General features: G+C 46.2%; 2 pseudogenes; both read left to right on the top strand.

The window, feature by feature from the left end:
• The first annotated feature begins 2520 nt into the window (after positions 1-2520).
• Positions 2521-5790, top strand: LOC136469066 (uncharacterized; annotated as a pseudogene).
• Positions 5791-6445: 655 nt separating this feature from the next.
• Positions 6446-7801, top strand: LOC136469067 (uncharacterized; annotated as a pseudogene).
• The last annotated feature ends 11900 nt before the right edge of the window (positions 7802-19701 follow it).

Raw genomic sequence — 19701 nt, forward strand, 5'->3', positions numbered from 1 at the left:
AAAAAAATAAGGCACCCAACGCTGCTGTATAGATCAAGTATAAAAAATTAAACTGCTTACCAAAAATGCAGATATGGTGCACCAAAAATAAAATACACTCAGGGCAAGCACCAAGCCACATGAAGCAAATGGGTACGTGAGAACTAAGAGCCCATCTAGATCTAAGCATTAGGTAACTACACTTAGTAAAAATATCTATGGATTCAAAACGGTATGACGTCAGGAACATCAGGAAACTTGTAGACAAACTTGTAGCGAAAAGATGAGGACAGCCAGGTAGGGTTTCCTTGAGCACAGGTGCACAGACAATGTGCATATAGATCGCCGCCTACAGTGAAGGGGAGCGAGCCTCCGCAAGCACTGGGAGAGGGAGAACCGGCAGGAAGAGGTAAGTAGAGAGAGGGCAATTTCAGCAGCAGTAATACGAATTTGACTAAAACCATCTATTGAAATTGGAACATGCGAAGGGCAATGAAGAAGAGGAACTCATCAAGGCACTATATCCTGAAATGGAGAGGCTCCGGCACCACGAATAGCAGAAGAACGCTCGATCCAGCAAGTACAGGAACACATATTTTTTTGTACATAAGGTCGATCCGATTATATCACCAAATTAATATAGTGAAGACAATGCATAGTCAAAGTTAAAGGCAGGTAACTATAAGCATGCAGTATTGAATTACCTGTTATCTCCGATCCTCTTGCTATAGTCAACATTAGCCTGAAGAAAGTTAGGGTCTGACGGAAATGAGCAAATAGGTAGCGCCATAAAGTAATCAGCAAAATAGGCCCCGCTCATATCAGTATTCATAAGAGTTTGGTAACCATCTGTTCCACCCCAAAATATATAGCTTTCGCCATCTAGGAACTGAGTGACCTGTAAGGAGATATAGTCAAATAAAAAATGCGAAAAATGAAGGAAGACCAATGATGAGGATCACAGATAACCGACCTCAAAAGCTTTGCTGATTTGGCTAGGTGCATAAGCATATACTCTAATATCTGGTCTGCAACGTTAACGAAGAGTGCTGTTAATCTCTACCCATACTGTGTGTCCATAACTCTATGTATATATATTATAACACACAAAGCTCATAATCCAAGATACCAAATAATGAACCAACACTAAATCCATCATCCCTGCAATGTAGGAACTATACCAAATAGCTAGAGCATCAGGCGACGAATCCAACAACACAAATAGGGCTAAAGTATCATGAGATACCTGATCGTGAACAACCAATCCCAATAAACAGATCCTGTCGAACAGAGATCGAAAGCATAGGACTTTATCAGAAACATAAGCAGATCATGTCCAATATAACACGTAGCAATTATTAGCCAGGTAAGAACCATCTATACAGCGGCTCTTGCAAAGGTAATGTAACCATCAGTGAGGCAGAAGACTTTAGTATTGAAGCGACATACAAAGCAACAGTATGAACAATAGAGACTTCAAGTATAGCAGTGAGATATAAAGCAACACTATCGATAATAGTAAATCCTAGAACGCTAATCATGCAGTACCTAGATCCACACAACAAAGATAGAGAGAGCGAGGGCAGGAGAGAGAGAGAGAGAGGAGATGGGAGTTTACCCCGTCATCGACGCAGTCTCCAGAAGGACATCGACCTGGTGGCCGCCGGTACTGTCGCCGGCGCGAGCGCCTCCACGCAGGAGCCCGGCGGTCGCGACCTGTAGCACAGGCAGCTAGGGTTTCCTGTAGCAGCTGTAGCACACGAGCAGACGGAGCAGAGGGAGAAGTCGTTTAGGAGCCCGCGCGGAGGATGGGGGGAGAGGGAGGAGGCCGCCGGGCCCCACCCGCGCCGGCGCGCCGCCCGCAGGGGGCGCCGTCGCCTCGCGGCCGCCGCCACCTCGGGAGGGAAGGGGAGAGAGAGAGACGAAGGGGAGGGAGAAAAGGAGGTGAGAGGCAGGCGACTCGACCCGTCCGTCGCCGTCTTTCTTCCCTCGCTTGTCGAGGCCGAGAAATTTAGATATCTAAACCATTATTCCCGCGCCTCTAGTAATATAATCCTCAATTCACATGTCTTTGAAAAAATGATCCATGTCGTACGAATTGTTTTAAAATTTAATCTTTTCAAGGATTTCTCTATTTCTGTAATTCCAAAAATCATCTTTTACTGTTTGGGACGGAAGAAAAGACATCAGTACCCCCTCCCTTGTTTCTGTTTTGTTCCCGTTCGCTGGGGCATGGACTCGACTCGTAGGAGCACGAGTCGCGAGCACCGCGACGGACTCCCACGCGCTGCGGCGTCTACGAGCTGCCCGCCGCCGGCCAGGTCTGGTCGCCGCCCGCCAGCCACGGCCAGCGCCCGCGCCCTCCTCCCGCTGCTCCTCCTCCTCGCGCCTCCCTGCAGTTCCTCCTCCCGCTGGCAGCTACGCCTCCTCCTCTAGGCAAGGAAGCTAGGGTTAGAGGGGGTTTGCGGCGTCCACCACCGGGCCGGCCCCTGCACCATCCATTGGACTACGGCTGAAGGGGCTGCGACCTCCACCTGCTCCATGGCTCCAGGGTAAGAGCCCCAATCTCCTCCCTCTATACTGTATGTTTAGGGTTCCTGTTGATTTGGGGGCACAATCTAAATTGTGTCTCTTTTATTTTTTGTTGGTATCCGATAGAATCGATCCGGATCCGATTGGGGAATTTAGGTTGTGTGTTCAGTTTTCTCCGTTCACAGCTAAGTTGGATGATGGCCGCTCTGTTGATGTGCTACATAAATGTGATGAATGGGTTGTTGATTGTCGATTTTATAATCTAGAGATGCTACTCGGAGATTTGGAAGCTAGGGTGAAGTGGGGAAGCGGGCAGCAGCCTGTGATACATGAGTTTGACATGAGTGGTAGTGGAGAGAAGAGGCTGGTGGATGATAAAGACCTGTCACTTGCATTTGCTGAGAAGATGCATGATAAGAAGTTGTTCTTGTTTGTTGATGTCGTGGATAAACCCGCAAAAATATTTTCCAACTCAGCTGTTACAGAGGCAGAGGCTGCTGCAAGTAATGTAGGCCATGACAATGCCACAGAACAAGGAGATTGCGGCAATCCTGCAGTTGTTTCTCATCAAATTGACTGGGAGAGTCTGCTGATAACTCCTCTTACAGAAGACCAGATTGGTACTGCACTTCCTATGATGGATGAGGATGCAATGTATGAGTTTGTTTGCCTTAGAGCAGAGGATGAGAGAGCTGAACAGGCTAGGATGGTGGCCCAAAAGGTGACTGAAATTAATCTTGATGATGTGGAGCTACAAGATGCAGACTTGTTGGTTCATGATCATGTACCTGGTGAGGATTCTGTTTTCTGTGACAAAGAAGACCCTCTAATGAAAGTTGGAACAATATATTCTAGTATGGATGAGTTTAGGGCTACAGTGCGACAGCATGCTATAAAGGGGCAATTTCAGCTTGCAACAAAGAAATCTCGCAAAGATTATTTCAACGGCAAATACGCTCATGAGGGTTGTTCATGGACTATTTCAGCAAGGTTGATGCGTGATGATCAACAAGTCAGGGTACTAACACTTTTCATATGCAGCACGCTTTATATATATGCATGGTTGTTCTGTCACTTTTCATATGCAGCACGCTAACACTTTTCATATGCAGCACACTAACTGACATGTTTGTTTCAATTTGACAGGTTGCAGTAAATAAAGGAAAGCATTTTTGTCCATCTACTAAAGAATTGATAACCAAGATGGCAAGCTACAAATGGGTAAGAGATAAGGCAATCCCTTTTCTAAAAAAGGATCCAAACATGCTTGCAACAAAACTAAAAAAAGAGTTAGAGGAAAAGTATCAAGTCACAATTGGGTACCCAACTATGCATCTTGGGAGGGAGAAGGCAAGACAGGAACTTTTTTGGCACATGGGAAGATAGTTTTGGTTATTTGTTCAACTTCAAGGCAGAGATTGAGCTCAGAATGCCAGGAAGTGTTGTAGAGATAGAGGTTATGAATACGGAGGAAGGTGTATTTTTCCATAGGTTCTTTTGTTGTATGAAGCCAAGCATTGATGGTTTCCTTAATGGTTGTAGGCCATTTTTTAGTATTGATTCTACAGCTCTCAATGGTAGATGGAACGGACACCTACCTTCAGCTACAGCACTAGATGGGCACAACTGGATTTTTCCAGTTGCATTTGGATTCTTTGATGGTGAGACTACTGATAATTGGACTTGGTTTATGCAGCAGCTGCAAAAGGCAATTGGTGATCCACCTCACCTAGCTATAAGTTCAGATGCTTGCAAGGGCCTAGAGAATGCAGTGAAGAGGGTATTCCCTTGGGCAGAGCATAGAGAATGTTTTGTCCATCTGATGAAAAAATTTAGCAAGAGGTTTCAAGGGCCTGCATTTGGGAGAATGTATCCTGCAGCCAGGACTTTTCAACCAGAATACCATGAATACTTGATGAAGAAGATGTATGAAGTAAACAAGAATGTTGAGCCATGGTTGAAAGCCAATCACAAGTTAAAGTGAATGAGGAGCCAATTCTCAGAGGCAATAAAGTGTGATCATATCACCAACAATGTGGCAGAGGTTTGGAACAATTGGGTGAAAGACCTTAAGGACCTTCCAGTGGCTGACCTTGCAGACAAACTGAGGTCCAAATTCATGGAACTTTATGCAAGAAGGAGAAGGATAGGTGAAAAATTTGAAGGACATGTAATGCTGCCACTTGTTGTACGCCAGCTATATGCAATGACCCGGCAGCTCGGTCACTTGAACACAGAAGCAGGTGGAAGGGATGAAGCACAGGTCTCAGAGGTCACTGCTTCACACAAGATCATAAGACATGTGGTGAATATTAAGGACCATGTATGCACCTGCAGGGAGTGGCAAGTGTCAGGTAAACCATGTGCACATGCTTTGGCACTCATCATCACTTGTAGAAATGCTAAGATGGAAGACTACTTGGATCCTTATTATTCAGTGTACCGTTTTAGACTAGCCTATGGTGGTGTGATCAAACCACTGCCCGATAAATCTCAGTGGGTGCGTGTGGAACTTGGATTCAAAGTGATGCCACCACTAGATAAGAGAGATGTTGGAAGACAATGGAAAAATAGAAAACCTAGCAGCCTAGAGAACAAGGGAAGCAAGCCTAGGGGCAAAGGCATGTGGAAGGTTAAGTGTCAAAATTGCTTGGGTCTTGGCCATAAGGACTAACTCTCCAAAGTGCCCTCTTAATGGAACAAAGAAGATGTAAATGTGTATGTCTTTTTGAAATAATGCATACTTGCTGAATATTTTGTATTCATCTCAATTTTTCTTATACAGAAAAAGTCGAGCCAAGAAAGGGAAGGCAGGGAGACCTGCTGGTTGTAGCAAAGGTGATGCAACTCCTAGTCCATCCAAAAGGCAGAAGGTTGTAGTGGCAGAAGGCACAAGTGAAATCAACACTAGTCCTGGACCTGTTACAAGGAGGCAAAGGTGATTCCTGAAAACTAAAATCAACACTAGTCTCTTTTAACCTATTGCAATTAACCTTTTCTCATTTTTTAGCCAATTGCAACTAACAATGGGGAAACTTGGAGGGACAAATCAAATCACTACAAGCCCCAGAGCAGTTACAATAAGGTAAAAAACATTCATTGTGTGTGACATGTGTGCATCTTATCTCATGTACTGAACCATTTCATTGGCCTATGATATGTAGTGAAACTGGAGAAGGGCCAAGTAATACAATGACCACTCCAAAGAAGAGTCCAAGGAAGAGGCTAGGTCTTAAGAAAAAACTCACTCCAAGGAAGGGGAATAACATGGATGCTTGAATAATAATCCTTTAATGTCATGAGACTTTTGTCTGTTAAGATTCCCGACCATCTTTTGTGCATGTGAACTTGTGGTCCTAAATTGGCTGGATGACTCTCTTTTGTATGGCTATTTTTATGTGAACTATGTGAACTTGTAGTCGTATCAGATTGGCTAGATGTCTGAGTTGTTGACGTGAACCTATTTATTAAATTGTATGTGAACGTATACTAATATTAAATCTATGCTGAAATTGTGCAGTTGATTTTATTATTTATGGTGAAATTGTATGGCTGCTTTTATCGTGTAAAACATGTTATTTACATTTATTTTGAACATATATATTTGATCTGTGCAAAATATTAGTCTTTAGGAGCATGAGACGGAGCTGGGAAGAAAAATGAATAGGCTAGGAAGGAGATTACACCACCTGGGACGCATCTGAGTGGCTAGGCATGTGTCTCTGGAATGAGGGAGGGGCAGTAACGTCTTTTCCCATGCCCTAAACATGAAGAGAGCCCCTGGAATTACAGAAATGGAGAAAATCTCGAAAAGACTAAATTTTAAAACAATTCGTAGGACATGGGTCATATTTTTAAAGACATGCGAATTGAAGGTTATATTATGAGAGGCGCGAATAACGGGTTAGATATCTAAATTTCTCATCGGGGCCGGGGCATTCCCCCGCCTTCCGGTGCCCACGAGGCCACGACACCTCCCCTCACCCCCACGCGCGTTGGCATCGATCGACTGGCTTGGCTATTTAAGGAGCGCCCCGGCCCCAGAGCTCCAAGCAACCAAAGCCCGGTCGGTAACCCACCAGGCCCCACTCGCTCGTGGGTTCACGCATTGCCGGAGACGGAGGAGGGGAACATGGACCACGGAGGCGAGGCGGCCAGGCCGACGACAGTGGAGTCCACCGACCTCGGCATGGCCGGCGCGGTCCAGGGAGGCGAGGCAAACGTGAGCACCGGCACGTTCCACGGCCAGCTCGCCGCGGCCGCAGGTCGGCGCGCCGAGCTGGCCCGCTTCCAACGCGCGGCGGCGTACCACAGCTCAGCTCCACCGTGTTCGCGCGACAGGTCCGCTCTGTGCCTGTCGCCGTGTTCCACCATGAACCTGGACCTGGCGGGGCGTACGCCAACATGAGCGAGCTCAGGCGCCAGCCAGGCCCGGTCGAAGTGGTGCTTCTCGGCCTGCAGCTCCCCGACGGAGTCGTCCCGGTGCACGACAACTACGCTACTCTGCCCTGCAGCCTCGCCCGGGCGCCGAACATGGCGTGGTGCTTGCGTACAGCGGGGACTAGGTGCTGCAACTACGTCCGGGTGCCGGACACGGCGATGTGCTTGGCGACGTGCTCCTCGTCCCCGACGGCGCACATGGCGAGGTGTTTGTCGGCCTGCTCCTGCTCCCGGACGGCGCGGTGTACGAAGACTATGGCTACTACGCGTGGCAGCCCCGCCCGGGCGCCGAACGCGGCGAGGTATTTATTGGCCAGCTCCACGACGGCACCGAGCGCGCCGTCGAAGGCGCACTCCGCGGCCGCAACCTTGGGCCCTGTTTAGTTACACCCCAAAATGCCAAATTTTTCAAGATTCCCCGTCACATCGAATCTTTGGACGCATGCATAAAGTATTAAATATAAATAAAAAATAAAACTAATTACACAGTTTAGACGAAATCCACGAGACGAATCTTTTAAGCTTAATTAGACTATGATTGGACACTAATTACCAAATAACAACGAAAACACTACAGTAACGTTTTGTCAAAAATTTTGACATCCAAACTGCCCTTGGCGCAGGGTACGACGACTCCAGGGCTCTGGACGGCAAAGCCTACAACAACCTCGGCATGGTGGGCGGATACCTGCGTCGTCTGCTTGCGTTCGTCGGAATTGGCGCCTCCTCCGTGGCTGTCAATGGCCTTGCCGCTGCCGCCAGCCCGGGATCGCCGGCTGTTGCGCTTTACCTGTTCGCTCTACCTTTGGGCGGCCTGTTTCTGGTTATCCTGCACGTGCTTCGTGTGTAGCCTTGTCCGATGATGGGTGGACTGAAGCAATCAAAGATCTGATTATCATGTGATAGGATGATCTGATTACGAACTGTGTTTAGATTTGGTGGGGAATAATCTGGTATTTGTGATCTGCAGGGGTCCTGGATCTAGAGTCGTTGCTTGTTGTGCTCTTCGCTTGTTCAGTGTGTCAGCGTCAGGTTTGCTTGAATTTATCATGTCAAAATCTATTTTCAGCCGTGTTTCTCTCTCACAACAAATCAACCAACGGTAATTTCAGCCATGGCTTATCAGCTAAGCGAACAGGGCAATAGTCTTCGTTTTATCATTCTATTATACTTTGCTGTTTGTTTCCTTTTTTGATTGATACAAGATCGAGTATAAAGCCATCATTGTTCGCTGAAATATCATCCTATTAAACTTCATTAAACTTCTCTTGAGGGGTAATTAGTCTTACCGTTATCTTCTTCATCTCCTTTATTTCTATTATTATCGTGATTCATATCTATTTATTTAGCTTTCTTTTGATTTAAAATAAATTAACTTTGCTACTGCCGTATATACACATTTAATCATGCATAATTGTTATCGAATTAAATGGCCGATCTTATCCAAATTCTAACTCCACTCCCGCTGAACGCACCGGCTAGGCAGTATCAACTGCCTATAGTTTAGGTATACTAATAGGGCCTTCCCAAACTTAAAAATAGGAGCATAAGCAGGCACTGTTGTCTGCAAGCACACATCGATAGATGATAGAAAGGAGCGGACCTGAGCTGAGCCCATGCTTACATCTGTTATTCGAAACTCAAAAGCCTCAAATCAACATCCTAATACCTATCGCCCGGACGTCCGGCACCGTGACGGCGTCCGGGCGCAGGTCCCAGGTAGCGCCCTTATCCCACCGCGTCCCGTTCCCCACCGCGCTCTGACTTCGTTCCCCATCGCGCCCCTATCCCCATTCCCCACCGCGCCCTCTCCCCGTTCCCCCACCACGCCCCGTTCCCCACACCGCGCCCCGTTCCCCACCACGCCCCTGTCCCCGTCCCCATCGCACCCCGTTCCCCCACCGTGCCCCTGTCCCAAGAGCACGAAAACACTTCAAGTGCAAAACATTGCAAAGCATATGAAAAAGCAAAGCAGTGCAACATCGGAATATAGATACTGCAACATCGCAAAATTATGTAGTGTAACATCAAAAAAACATGTATTGCAACATCGAAAAATATATGTACTGCAACATAAAAAATTATGTGCTGTAACATCGAAAATCATGTACTGCAACATCGAAAATATGTAGTGCAACGTCGGAATATAAATACTGCAACATCGCAAAATTATGTACTGCAACATCGAAAAATATGTACTGCAACATCGAAAATTATGTGCTGCAACATCGAAAATCATGTACTGCAAGATTGCAAAAATTTGTAGTGCAATATAAAAAAAACATGTACCGCAACATCGAAAAATATATATCGCAACATCGAAAAATTATGTGCTACAACATCGAAAATTATGTGCTGCAGCATCGAAAATTATGTACTGCAACATCTCAAATTGTAGTACTGCAACATCACAAAAAATCAACATGAAACATGGAAATGAAAATATTTAAAATCAAACAACCCAAAAATCTCATTGCAACATTCGAAAATCATCTGTTGCAACATCAAAAAAACCCATTGCAACACAGAGAAAAAAAGGACGTACAAACAACAAGGAGATGGACTTGAGGTGCAGCTGCTCCAGCCCTGGCCCATCACCTTCGAGCTCGCCAGAGGGAGGAGGGAATAGGACCCCAGAACTCGCCGGAACCCAGCCACCGTCGCAACCCTCAGATCCAGAGAAGGAGGATGAGGAAGAGGACGAGGGCTCAGATCCAAAGGAGGAGGGCTTAGATCTAGAGAAGGAGCGACTTACCTCGTCAGAGCCGCCGCCGCCGTCCTCGTCTCCGGTGGGGGAACGGGAGCCGGGTCACAATGGAGGTCGCTGAGGGGGGAGGGAGGGAGGGAGGAAGGGAGGGAGCGCGAGCGGGCGACAACAAGCTAGGCATGAGCGCGGCGTCTGTCACGGGGAGCGCGGGGGCGAGCAGGCCGAGGCATGCGGTGGCGGATGGAAATGACAAGCGGGGGCTCGAAGGAATCAATGCGCCCCTTCTATGACCGTCGCTCTAATTGGGCCGCAGACTCAGGTGGGACAGTTGTCCACACGGTATCATTATCGCAGATCTTTTCATCAATCCTAGTTTGGCTGTCTTTAAGCTGCAACTACACCTGTTTGGTTTTCCATCCACCGTTGCGCTCTCACGCTTGCAGCGACAGCAGCTGCAAAATGAGTGTAGCCAAACAGGCTAACTTACATTTGCGAATTAATCGCTGCCAAATCGACCTGTATAGTTGCAGCTTACTTATCTGAGTTCTAAAACGGAGATGCAATTCGTCAGATCGCTTTGTGTGTTGGGTTTGAACTGTACGCAACACGTTGGATTGACAAACACTGCTGTAGTGGAACTGCCATTTCTCCCCTAAATAAGTCGGCTGCTTTAAGTAGGAGAAGCAGGGTCCACGTCGCTCCAAATTTCTCCCCTAAATAAGCCGCCTTCTTACAATAGGAGAAGCAGGGTCCACGTCGCTCCAAATTCTCACGGCCGTTCGATGTGCTGTTCGACGGTCCAGAATGCTCGAAGCGGATTTCACCGGAAACGGCTTCTCGTGCTTGTCATTCGCTTATCCGGCTTCTCAGCTGCTTCTTCGATCTCCACTTCTCCGGCTTCTCGTCCGAATCCACCGAGACAAATATATACTCAGGCTTCCGCTTTTGGTTCCAGATTCTTCTCCTCTCCTCCTCTCTCCAACTCGCTGTCTCTCCAACGCGGGCAGGGGGCGACGGGCGGCGCCCACCATCCTCCTCCTCCTCCTCCTCAGCCCTCCCTTCATGTGGCGTGGAGTCCGCGACCGTGACATAGCCAGCACAGGCGGAGCCTAGTTGAAGGCGAAACTGGGCTCTTGCCCCACTTGCTCCGCGCACGCAGCTTCGCTGACCTCAAGAACCGCATCTCATGGCGGCTGTTGCCGTGAGCATCTTTTTTTTGAATCTCAGGACTTCATTAGTTTTCACAGGTAGGCAAATCGCAAGAAATCAATGGCGGAGCCACCCTAGCGGCGGGGTGGGGCGGCCGCCCCAGCTACTGGCGAGCTCGTCCAAGACCCCCGGACCCCTTCTTCCTTAACACCGGTGGCGAGCACGAGAAGGATGCAGCGACCTGCGCCGCTCGAGCGTGGAAGAAGAAAACAGAGGTGAGAGGATAAACGAGCACAGAATGGGCCTTTTGTTTACTTTGTTCAGCCCAACAGATGTGAGACCGTGAGAGGCCCTTGAAAGCCCACCATCTCACACAAGCACACTCCTTCCCTAACCGGTGGATTCGTTCCCAAATTCCAAATCCCCCAATCGTGACCTGCAGCCAAGCTCGCGAGGAGCTGGTCGCTGCCCGCCGCCCAAATGCCCGCCGGCCACTGCGGCTCCACCTCCGCGCCGACTGCCGAGTGCGGACCGTCACGCGGTCGCCAGATCGCCTGCCGCCTCCCGCCGCTCCACATTGACCGTCGGCGTCGCCAGCTCGCCCCCCGACCGCCCTCTGCGGCCCCCGCCTGCCTCCCACCGGCCGGTCAAGACTCTAGGAGGCAGGAGCTGCTCAACTGCTACTGCTTTGGCAGCTCTGTTGTGAGCCTGCGATGGACAGCGACGCACCTAGGTTTTTATCTCTAGGTATGCGCAGCAAAAAAAATTTCTTATGTAATTCGGTGAAAATTTCTTTTTTTTATTTTTTTACGTTGAAAATTTCCACCTATCTCTATGACTGGCGGACCTCAGGGAATGCGGTGGCCCACCCTGCAGAGGAGCAGCTTCACTAGGAAGCGCTGCTTTTGGGTAAGCGTGATTGATGATTGTGTGGTACTCTCCCTAAGCATTGTTCTGTTTGGTGCTTTTGATTAGGATGTAGCTTGTGTATAGAGTTCGCCTCAGCTAAAAAAAATTCTGGCTCCGTCATTGCCAGAAATTAAGTCTCTTACAAACACTGGGACTTGGCTCATCAACTCTTCCGAGCCAAGGGCTAAAACATTAGCTCCATATTTAGCTAAACAATCGGCTACATTATTACATTCTCTATTACAGCTCGAGATAGTACAAGAAGATAACTCGAAACGTACTAAGTCTCTAATTTGGTGCACTAAACTGCCAATGGCACTTCGGTCGATATCTGCTGAATTGAGAGCATTTGCGAGCACTGTTGCATCAGTCTCCAAAATAACATGCTGCATACCCAGGTGAGCAGCATGTTGCACACTTCGAAGAGCTGCAACAGCTTCAGCGTGTATAGAAGACGCCACATGACAAATATTGCCAGCACCAGAAGGCACCGTCGATATTAATTTTGTAGTGCTCCTCGGGTGGTGGTCTCCATCTATGTGTTGACACCGCTGTTGGCTTTCTTATTGTTTTCAAGCTTCTCAAATTCCACAACTTGAATCGCAGGTGCTCCACGGCTAAGTATTCGTCTGATTGGACTGCGACCGTTCGTGCCGATGCCAAAACATGGGGATGCCTGGGGCGTGCGCGGGGGGCCGGCCAGGCCCGGGCGCGTCGGATGGTCGGAGGCTCCGAGTGTTATGAACGACGTATAGGAATATGAAGTAAAGAATCAAGCCACAGAGGAGATACACGATTTAACGTGGAAAACCCCTCCGATGTGAAGGGGAAAAACCACGGGCACCAGCCAGCACCAATCTCACTATCTCAAGAGTTTTGGGTTACACGCCTATGGCGGCTTACAAGAGAATCAAGTCTCCACGAAACCCTAGCAAGGGTGTATATACCGTACCGTACCGCGGGGGCTCCGCCCCCCGCACCCCCCGAGCACAGGGGCGAGACCTGATGGGCCAGCTTCAGACTCCGCTATGCTCCGGCCCAAGCCTCCGACGACGGGCCTCCGCTTCGCTCCGTCAGAAACCCGGCCTATATCCTGGAGTGAATTTGGAACAACTCCAACAAACTCCACCTTGAGACAAAAAAATCTTGTATCATAAATCAACCCTTCATCCTGAACATAACAAAGATAAAAAACCACTGGTGCCAACAATAGTCTCTTGGACTATCAATTAAACCAACTAAGCTTGAGCACAGCTCAAACTTAGCAACAGGAATAGGCTTTGTCATCATATCAGCAGGATTATCATGAGTACTAATCTTGCATACCTTCAGCTTACCTTCTTCAATCACATCACACACAAAATGATACTTGATATCTATGTGCTTAGTTCTCTCATGGAACATCTGATCTTTAGTGAGGTAAATTGCACTTTGACTGTCACAGTGCAAACTTATGCAAGATTCAACTCCACAAAGCTCAGCGTACAAACCTTTCAGCCAAATTAATTCTTTGCACGCTTCACAAATAGCCATATATTCTGCTTCAGTAGTAGACAAAGCAACAACTGACTGTAAAGTAGCCCTCCAACTCACAGCACAACTGCCAACAGTAAACACATAACCTGTAAGTGATCTTCGCCTGTCCAGATCAGCAGCATAATCAGAATTCACATAGCCAATAAGACCCTTATCAGTTCTTCCAAACTTTAAACAGGAATCTGCTGTGCCTCTGAGGTACCTGAAAATCCATTGAACTGCCCTCCAATGTTCTTTGTCAGGATTAGACATATATCTACTAACAAGACTCATAGCATATGACAAATCTGGACGAGAGCAAACCATGGCATACATCAAAGACCCCACAGCACTAGAATAAGGAACCCTTGACATGTATTCAATCTCTGCATTTGTACTAGGACACTGAGCAGCTGACAACTTAAAGTGAGGTGCAATAGGGGTACTAACAGCCTTAGCATTTTGCATGTTGAAACGCTGAAGAACTTTCTTGATATAATTTTGTTGACTAAGAAATAGCAAACCAGATTTTCTGTCTCTACTAATTTCCATACCAAGAATTTTCTTAGCACTACCAAGATCTTTCATATCAAAACCACTACTCAATAGCTTCTTTAACTTAGTGATTTCAATCTTACTCTTGGCAGCAATCAGCATATCATCAACATATAACAGCAAATATATAAGTGATCCATTAACATGCTTGATGTAAACACAGCTATCATACTTAGATCTTTTAAAACTGTGTGCTAACATAAATGAATCAAACCTCTTGTTCCACTGACGAGGGGACTGTTTCAAACCATACGAGGATCTCTTCAACTTGCACACATATTTTTCCTTGCCAGGCACTATGAACCCTTCTGGTTGGTCCATGTATATGTCCTCCTCAAGCTCTCCATGCAAAAATGCAGTCTTCACATCTAACTGCTCAAGCTCAAGATCATGTGAAGCAACAATACTAAGGAAAGTACGAATTGAATTGTGTTTTACCACTGGAGAGAACACATCATTGTAGTCAACACCCGAAATTTGACTGTAGCCTTTAGCAACTAACCTTGCCTTATACTTTGGAGGCTCGCTTGGAGATAAACCCTCCTTTCTCTTAAAGATCCATTTGCAGCTAATGGTCTTCTTATTCTTAGGCAAAGGTACAATCTCTCATGTACTGTTCTTCTCAAGAGACTGCATCTCCTCATGCATAGCAGAAATCCAATTCTCAGTATCACCACAACGAATAGCTTCTTTATAGGTTGCTGGCTCATGAACATTCTCCACCTATTCAGCACAACTCAAAGCATAGTAAGACAAATTACACTCTTCAATAAGACGCTTAGGAGGTGCAATTGTCCTTTTTGACTTGCGTTGAGCAATAGGTAAATCCTCCTCTAACTGCAAAATATGAGGAGTTGCTGAACATCATCATGAGCATCATCCTCAGCAACATCATTATCATGGTCACCATGCTCATCAACAGGCTCCACCTGCACACCTATATCATCATCAACATGCTCCACCTGCATGCGCATACGCTGCAGCTCTTTTTCTGGAACTTGATCTGAGGGCAAACTGTCAGTAAACATCACAGATTCATTGAAAACAATACTCCTGCTCATAAAAGTCTTTTCTGTTTCAGGATTCCATAATTTATAGCCTTTGACTCCCGAACTATAACCAAGGAAAAGACACTTAACAGCTCTAGGCTCTAATTTTCCATTATCAACATGAGCATATGCAGTGCATCCAAAAACTTTCAACTGTGAATAATCAGCAGGCGTACCAGACCATACCTCAATGGGAGTTCTTTTATTTAGTGGAATAGAAGGCGACCTGTTTATCAAGTAACAGGCAGTATTAGCAGCTTCAGCCCAAAAATGCTTGCTCATCCTGGCATTAGACAGCATGCAACGGGCCTTAGACATGATGGTTTTGTTCATACGTTCGGCCACACCATTCTGTTGTGGAGTATGGGGTATGGTGTGATGCCTAATAATGCCTTCCAATCTGCAATAATCATTAAATTCACGCGAACAAAATTCTCCACCATTATCAGTACGAAGCAATTTTACCTTCCTTTCAGTTTGCCTTTCTATCATTACTTTCCAGTCCTTAAAAGCAGCAAAAGTATCATCTTTCTGTTTTAAAAAATAAGGCCAAACCCTTCTAGAGTAATCATCAATAATTGTAAGCATGTAACGAGCACCACCAAGTGAGGACTTACGGGAAGGACCCCATAAATCAGTATGAACATAATCAAGAGTACCTTTAGTGGTGTGAACAGAAGTGTTGAAATGTACCCTTTTATGCTTCCCGAAAATACAATGCTCACAAAACTTTATTTTACTCGAAGTGCAGCCATCCAGCAGGTTTCTCTTCATCAATTCTGCCATACCATGGTGACTCATATGTCCCAAACGCATATGTCAAAGGTTAGTTTTACTAGGTTCATCATTAGTAACAGCAGCAACAGCGGAATCAGAACCAGGTAAGGTACACCCTTTAAGGACATATAACTTTGCAGAATTAAGATCACCTTTCAAGCAAACAAGAGAACCTTTTGATACCTTCAGAACGCCATCTGAACCGGAATATTTGTAACCTTCTACATCAAGCGTGCTCAATGAGATAAGATTTCTGGACATCCCTGATATATACCTGACGTTTTTCAGCGTGCGTGTCATGCCATCATCAGTCTTGATCTGAACTGATCCAATCCCCACAATGTCACACGGGTTATCATCTCCCATCCGCACAACATCCTCTTTCTGCACAGGCTTATACGAGCTAAACCAATTTCTGTTAGTGCAAATATGAAATGAACATGCGGAATCGAGAATCCATTCATTATGACCAGCAACACAACCAGCAAATATTACCAGACAATCTCCAGAATCATCATCAGACGCAGCAGCAGCAACAGAGACCTTACCAGCCGACTTTTGTTTCCTCTTCTCCTTATTCTGTACTTTTCTGCAATCCTCAACATTATGATTTGTCAGCTTGCAATAAACATAGAACTTTTTATTACCATGCGGCTTGGACTTTGAACGGCCTCTCCTTTCGTAGTTCTTTCTACCATCATTGCCATCATTGGAGGATCTGTTTTCAGTTCTGCCTCTCACATGCAAAGCATCGCCCTTGGAGGACGACGTCCCGTCATTCTGCACCATGCCTCTCATCTTCTCCCTAGACTGGAGAGCCTCATAAACTTCCTTTAGGGTTAGTTCAACACGGCTCAAAAGTATGGTGTCACGAAAATTTGCATATGAATTTGGCAAAGAACATAGCAGTAAAAGACCTAAGTCCTCATCATCATACTTCACCTCCATCGACACTAGGTCGGCGACGATCTTCTTGAATTCAGCGGTGTGGCTCATCACTGAATCCTCCTCCTTCATCTTTAGGGTGAACAGCTTCATCTTCATCTGCATCTTACTGGTTAGATCCTTGGACATACAGATCAATTCCAGTTTCAGCCATAGTTCTGCAGCAGTTTTCTCTTTCAGACACTCCTGCAAAATATCATTATGAAGATGCAACTGAATTAGGGCGAGCGCCTTCTGATCCTTGCGGATCTCTTCTGGAGTCCACTCGGCCTTCCTCTTTCCGACACTATCCAGCGCCTCATCATAGTCATGAGTCTGCGCCAGAATCCCTCGCATCTTGACTTGCCATAGCGAGAACCGCGTGTCGTAGTTCAGCAGCGGAAGATCGAACTTCATCGACGTCGTCATGAACCCTAACAGCAACCAAAGCTCTGGTACCACTTGTTATGAACGACGTATAGGAATATGAAGTAAAGAATCAAGCCACAGAGGAGACACACGATTTAACGTGGAAAACCCCTCCGATGTGAAGGGGAAAAACCACGGGCACCAGCCAGCACCAATCTCACTATCTCAAGAGTTTTGGGTTACACGCCTATGGCGGCTTACAAGAGAATCAAGTCTCCACGAAACCCTAGCAAGGGTGTATATATCGTACCGTACTGCGGGGGCTCCGCCCCCCGCACCCCCCGAGCACAGGGGCGAGATCTGATGGGCCGGCTTCAGACTCCGCTACGCTCTGGCCCAAGCCTCCGGCGACGGGCCTCCGCTTCGCTCCGTCAGAAACCTGGCCTATATCCTGGAGTGAATTTGGAACAACTCCAACACCGAGCCCACCGTGTACAGCACCGTTCTCTGATCTGCCGGAATGCTGCTGCTGTGGTCGCAGCAAAAGCCACAAGAGAACAAGGATGCTCCGACTCGGGCGTGGCGACTGGCGAGTCCAAACGAAGCAGACAAATACACAAACATGCTTGTTCTAGATCCCCATATGTTATTATTACTAATTATTCCTTTTTTGTTTTTTTTGAAAAGTTAAACTTTCATTGCATCACAAACATAACAATCATTGTTTTCTAGAACATGCTTGATATTACAGCTTGGATGATGAGCAAGTGGTCTGACAAGAAAAAAACAAGAATTTGAGATGTTTGCTGGTCTTGCTTTTTTAGCAAGGCTATCAGCTATCTTATTTGCCTCTCTACGGATCTTAATTACTATACAGTTCCTTGCTTGACCGATGTCATGTATTTCAGCAATGATAGGACGTAGCGACCAATGTCCAAGATGAGTGCGTGATGATCTAGCAAGTACAACAGAGGCCAGCACTTGGTTGTCAGCGAACAGAGCTGCTCCCTACAAATTGAGAGCGCTGTAGCCAACTTGGCAAGAAAAAAAAGGAGGGCATGAGCTTCACATCTGTTCCCTACCGGCATGCGGGCCCCATATGCCAATGGCACTTTATCGGTCAATCATGATGCCACATAGGTGGATTAACTCAAATATGGTGATTTACATCTCACATAACATATAATTAGTAATTTTATTTTAGGCGGTGTGGATGTGCTTTTTGAAAGTTTAAGAACCTAGATGACACTCTGAGCAAAGCCTGAGGATCCACAATACATTTTACTCTACATACTGCCTTGGATTGTTTGGTTTCAAGTAATTTCATGTCGTCACATAGCTTAGTTTGGCTTGGATTCAAGACAATCTCCTCCACCGATGATTCAACACTGGATTCAAATCAATTTCAGTGGCGATGATGAGGGTTTTCGTGAATTGTCCAAAACCCGAAGTTGAATTATAGCAATCTTATGAATTAGCATATTATTGTTATAAAAATTAAATGAACTTTTTATGATAACATACTCACTCCATCCTTAAATAACTATCGCTTTTGGTTTTCGTGCCGTAAGTTTGACTGGATTTGTAGAAAAATACGTGCAATATTTCTATCTCCAAATAAATTTACTATGAAAATAGATTCAATGATCTATCTAATCATATTAATTTTTTACCATGAAAATTAATATTTTTTAATATATATTTAGTTAAATTGTTTCTCGGGAAACGAAAACGACAGTTATTTAGGGACGGATGGAGTAGAATAGTAGATATGATTTTTTATTTTGTTTTTGCAAAACGTACATACTCTCTTCTCTATTGCTTTAGGTCTTCCTAGCAGAATCACAAGTTCCACGATTTGAGTGATAATAACAAAATTGACATGGAAGGATATTTTACGGTGTTTAATTGGAATGCCTTTTAAATTTTGCATGAAATAATTTCAAGTTTGTAATTGAATGAAGCCAGTTGTATTGTGCCAAGAGAGTTAAGGGCACTAAGAAAATCGCGTTATAGCTTGATCAGACATTATGATTTTTGTAGTATATCTCGATTAAGATTCAGGAAAGCAAGCCCCTGCCTAGGTTTAATTAGACATCTCGGCATGATGAAATGCCTCGGTTTAATTAAGCATTTTAATTTTGCCATGAAATAAAATGTTCTTTATATAGTAACATACGGACATATTATACCTAGTATACAGTAGAAATTTGAGGAGCCTGTGCGAGTGCAGACTCGTAGTACGTGTGCACGGCACGTGCCAAGTCAGACCGGCCACGAGAGTCGGGCACGTTGACAAGACACGTTCGTTTCATCGGCTTCAGGCGCGGTAGCTAGCGCAGTAGCGCACAATCCGCCCAGGCTACCCGGCCGGACGCCGTATTTGGTGGCTCTCTGCCGCGCTGTTGCGCAGGTGCGGTGGCGGCCTGTGCCTGCACGGCTCACGCACGCCCCACAACGATTCGTTCCATGCAAAAATGGGGACCATCGTCGAGGCCCGGGCCGCGTCGATCACGTCTGCCGGCGTGCTGCTGCGCGGAGGACGGCGCGACAACCACCATAGCCCACATGAGAACACATACTATGTTCCGAGTCGCCGTATGCGACGGTTTGGTTGTTAATGAAACCAACAAGCAGCCAATTAGGCAAAGATGTGGGAGATGGTGTGCGCCAGTGACACGAGTTTACTACTACTCGCAGTTGTTGATGAGCTTGCTGGAACTGATGGGAAACTGGGAATAGTCTGCATGTGTCGCCCAATGGATGAATCGACTTTTGACATGATGCAACAGTGTT

The sequence above is a fragment of the Miscanthus floridulus genome, chromosome 8 (genome assembly GCF_019320115.1).
Source record: "Miscanthus floridulus cultivar M001 chromosome 8, ASM1932011v1, whole genome shotgun sequence".
Classification (NCBI taxonomy): Eukaryota; Viridiplantae; Streptophyta; class Magnoliopsida; order Poales; family Poaceae; genus Miscanthus; species Miscanthus floridulus.